The sequence below is a fragment of the Eptesicus fuscus genome, chromosome 1 (genome assembly GCF_027574615.1).
Source record: "Eptesicus fuscus isolate TK198812 chromosome 1, DD_ASM_mEF_20220401, whole genome shotgun sequence".
Lineage (NCBI taxonomy): Eukaryota > Metazoa > Chordata > Mammalia > Chiroptera > Vespertilionidae > Eptesicus > Eptesicus fuscus.
In genome coordinates, this window is record NC_072473.1 from 68,108,236 (window position 1) to 68,113,362 (window position 5,127).

Here is a 5,127-nt window from a genome sequence, read left to right on the forward strand (position 1 = left end):
CTATAAATATTCACAAGTTTGGAGAAAAAATATTTTTTTTCCTGAATAATAAAAGAAAAACCAGCTGTCTGAAAACAGAGAAGCCAGGGAACTGTATTTCAAGGTTTTATTTATTTATTTTTATTTATTTATTTCCCTGTCTGTGCAGGCTCCCTGCATTCTTTCCTTTACTTAGTTCTACCCTCCTTGTAAGAGTAAGTAAAGCAGAAATAAAAGACTCCCTCTTGGATTTCCCCCACTCTGAGGTACCCTAAGGCTTACAAGATGATACTTTCTCCATTATAGCCAGTCGCTGTAAATCAGCTGTATGAATAAGAACACTTGAATCCTTCTAGACCTTCATGTTTACTAAGTTTACCAGCTGAAAAACACGGCTCTTGGGGTATCAGAGAGTGTTTTAACATTAAAACAGTTCTGCCTGATGCTGTGAATACAACTACAAAAACATAAAAATCAGTTTTCTTCCTTTGCCATGGAGCTGTGATTTTCCCCCAGGATCCTTGACACTTTCTACTTTATGCATCACTTCCCCTGATAGTCTATAGTCTCTTTCATATTCTTTTTTTTAAATACTTTAATGTTCAGCATTCATTCACATTTTAATGGGAAAACAACAAAGTTTTGCACACTTTTGAAAATTAACAATGTTTGCCCTTCATGATATATACATAAATAAACCATTTTGGTCACTGCCTGCATTGGGTGTCTGCTACAGAGGCCCCGGGAGATACTGTAGTGTTCCATCTTAACTCTTTAAGTGTCTGTTCTGCTTTGAGGAAAGTTTTCACCCCACTGTTATGTATATGGAAACTTGTCTCTGTTGCAGGGCATAGGGCTTAGGGAAACTGACAAAGGGCTAAATTTTCAGTGAGTCAAATATCAGGAAGAAGATGTTCCATTCATTTTCCTTTGCTGATTTTTTTTCTTCAGGTCAGGTTTATAAAGCTGAGAGAAACATTTCTGAAATTATCTAAAAGTATCAGAAGGGAGAAAATGGCCTAACTAAAAAGAAAGAGATGTAAATATACTCTAATGGGTAAATTCTAAAGGGTGTTTAGGTTTTGTTTTGGTTCTATAAAATACCCTGTACTTTTAAAGTGTACATCAAAGCCTTGATGGAGTTGTACCTGTGCTGCCTGGTGCCGTACATCAGCAAAGCACTGTTACCTGTGGGTATGATTTCCTTTCTGTGTTTAATTCCAATTTGAACATCATGCCATTGGCTTGTAATTTTGTTCTTTAAAAGTGAAACAGAAAAATGTTATCTTTTTACCAAGTAATATAAATGAAAGAAATGAGAGGCTTCACCCATGCTATCACTACAGTTCATGAAATTAAATCAGGGACTGATGTTCACCAGGGATTCTCATCATTGAACAAAGGGAAAGAAAAATTCCTGGTTTGTTTCCATTTCAGAATTAAAGCTCTACAGGGATCTTAAAGCTACAGAATGTCTTTCCTTATCTGAAAGTAAGCATCTGAGGAAAAAGTGAAGTGACTGTAAAATACAAGAAGGTTTTTTCCTAATTTTTGGAAGCATAGGCAGAATAATAAATGGGCTTTCAAATGAATTTCTTTCTGTGATGTTATCATAAGTTTATGGACATATTCTAGTGTCTACTAACTGTGTCCAAGAAAGAGGGTATTAAAGCACATCCTTAACTCCATAATAAGAGTTGTCAAATTTGGATCTGCAGAGAATGTTTCTTATTTAGTCCACACTCAGCTGTGTTTTTTAACCCCACTCCTGTCTGCCTGTTTTCCTCCTCACCATCTCTTATTTACTTTATTTTCCCCCTTCTTATTGTTATATACACATACTTACCTTCACCCACTCGCTTCTCAACTCCATTGAGAATGTTTTATTAATCTGAGTTAGCAGATATAGGTGAGCAAAAAACATTAAGTGGATATATAAATACATATAATAGATTTTCATAGTAACCATTGTAAAAAAAAAAAAAAAACTCCCATGTTTTTCTATTTTCTATTTGTATTACCAAGTTTTTGTCACTACAACCGCTGGGGTCCACCAGCTATATGTCGATGTGTGAGGGTTGATGATGAGAACAGATTGAGAGGACAAAACCTATTTTAGCTCTATCAATATGTGGTGAATGCTGTTAGTAAGATCATTCATGGAAATGTAGCATAGTACCTGGCCCATGGTAAGCATGCAATAAATGGTAGCAGTTGCTTCTGTTATTATTGTTGTTGTTTTTTATTGTTATTTTCATTCATCAACACGTAACAGTTTTTATTATTAAAGGCTTTTGGGGGGAAAAAGTCTACTTTTTCATAGACATTTCATATTGAACATACTGCCTCAAGTTCTTTATTAGTGAAATTCCTATAAGACTGTATAGTACAATATTCTTTTCCCTTCCCCAACATTGTATTTGCTCTCTTGTCATCCTATTTTCTTTTTTTAATTAATTAATTTTTTAAAATTTCTTTATTGATTACGGTCTTACATATGTGATCTTATCCCCCCATTGTCCCCACCCTCCCCACTCATGCCCTCACTCCCCTACTCATGCCTTCACCCGCCTATTGTCTGTGTCCATTGGTTAGGCTTATATGCATGCATACAAGTCCTTTGGTTGATCTCTCCCCCTTACCCTCACCCTCCCCTACCTTCCCTCTGAGGTTTGACAGTCTGATCCATGCTTCTCTGCCTCTGGATCTATTTTTGTTCATCAGTTTATGTAGTTCATTATAATCCACAAATGAGTGAGTTCATGTGATATTTATCTTTCTCTGGCTGGCTTGTTTCATTTTTTTCTAACCATACATCTGACCATGCTAAGCCCAAATAATAAATAAACTATCCTAAGTTCTCAGACGTAAAGCATGTGTGCTATTTCTTATCAAGGTCTCATTTATATGAGTGGGAACATTTCCAAACTCTTTGATGTGAACTTTGTTTTAAATTCAATATTGAATTCAATGATTAGTAATTTTGATGCCAAAAATATTACAATATGGTGAGTTTGTGGGGAACCCTGTTCAGAGTACGCCGGATGTTCAAGGCCAATTGGAGTTTGGGGGCCTTGTCCAGCATACTCTGGATGTTCAAGGCCAAGGCCAAGGCCAATTTGTCATACGCAGGTGCAAGGATAGGGAAGTTTCACTGTATGTACTGTGCAGGCATCCTTTTCTACAACCCAAATACTGATGTCACTATTTGGCCAGAAGCCTCTGTTGTCTAAGTTGGTATAAAATATATTACTGATTAGCCAGTATGGGGCTACATTTTGGGTAAGATGTATTACTGACCAGCTGGTGCTGGCTGTTTGTGCTAGAATGACTCCTGTGTTTGCTACTGTATTAGTAAGAGCTGTCTCTGTATGGGAACTTTGAAGCATTGCTTCGTGTAATGGCTCCTTAGTAGTAATGGCTACTTGGGCTGCAATAAAGACTCTCTCATATGGCTACAACTTCTTATATTTTATATCTTCTCTGTATGATGCCAGACATACAAGGAGGTCCAGCCCCTGGCAGAGGGACTCCGACCCAACAGTTAGCATAGTTGAGCAGGATGAAGGAGTGAGTACTCCCACAATTGCTGCAGTGAACAAGGTCAAGGAGAAACTTACTCCAACAATTGGTGCAGTGAGCAGGATCTGGGAGAATGTGGAGGATTCAGAAGTAAGCACTCTAACAGAGTTTTGACTTTTTTTATGAAAGACCTTAATAACTAGAATATCCTAGCAAATGTAATCTATGGGGTTTATATAACAAGGCCGGAATGTTAGGGTCCCAACAACAACAACAAAAAGAAAGCTACTATGGGGTTCAAATGAATTCATGCTAAGAAGTATATTTATAATGTCATACTTTTCTGTTTCCAAACAAAGTTGAAAATATGGTAAAAAAAAATCCATAAGAGCTTCTGCAGAATTATATTATCTACATATAAGTCCAGCATTTTTTTTTTAGCTGAAAGCATAATCTTGCATTTCTGCAATAGAAGAAGTGTATTAGGGTTATACAAATATTGAACTTGTATTAAGTAATCAGAGGGAACATCAATGGGACATTTTGACATCATTTCTACTGGTGTCTAACTATGAACATAGGTATTCTTTCCATGACCAAAACACTCAGGAAATAAACACTTAATTTTTTCTAGGATTGCTTTTTCTTGTTCTTAGTGGAAATGGTTTTAGTTTTTGCCCATTGAGTATGATGTTGGTTGTAGGTTTGTAATATAAGGTTTTTATTATGTTGAGGTATGATCCCTCTATTCCCACTTTGCTGAACGTTTTTATCAGAAAAGGATGTTGGATTTTGTCTAATGCCTTTTCTGCATCAATTGATATGATTATGTGATTTTTGTCTCTCACTTTGTTTATGTGATGTATCACATTTATTGATTTGTGGATATTGTACCAGCCTTGCATTCCTGGAATAAATCCCACTTGGTCATGGTGTATGATCTTTCTAATGTAATGCTGGATCTGGTTTGCTAGAATTTTGTTTAGGATTTTAGCATCTATGTTCATGAGGGATATTGGCCTGTAATTCTCTTTTTTTGTGGTGTCTTTATCTGGTTTTGGGATTAGGGTAATGCTGGCTTCATAGAAAGAGTTTGGAAATGTGCCTTCCACTTGAATTTTTTGGAATAGTCTGAGAAGGATTGGTTTTAGTTCTTTGAATGTTCGGTAAAACTCCCCTGTGAAGCCTTCTGGTCAAGGGCTTTTATTTGCTGGAAGCCTTTTGATTACTGTTTCAATTTCATCAGTAGTTATTGGCTTCTTCAGTTTTTTTTAATAATCCTGATTGAGTTTTGGAAGCTTGTATTTTTCTAGGAATGTGTCCATTTCATTGAGGTTGTCCAGTTTGTTGGAATAGAGTTGTTCATAATATTTTTTTTTACAATCCTTTGTATTTCTGTGGGGTCAGTTGTTACATCACGTCTTTCATTTCTGATTTTGTTTATTTGGGTCCTCTCTCTTTGTTTCTTGGTGAGTCTGGCTAGAGGTTCATCAATCTTGTTTATCCTTTCAAAGAACCAGCTCTTGGTTTTCTTGATCTGTTGTATTTTTTTCTTGTCTCTATGTTGTTTATCTCCACTCTGATCTTTATTATTTCTTACCTTCTGCTTATGCTGGGCTTTTCTTG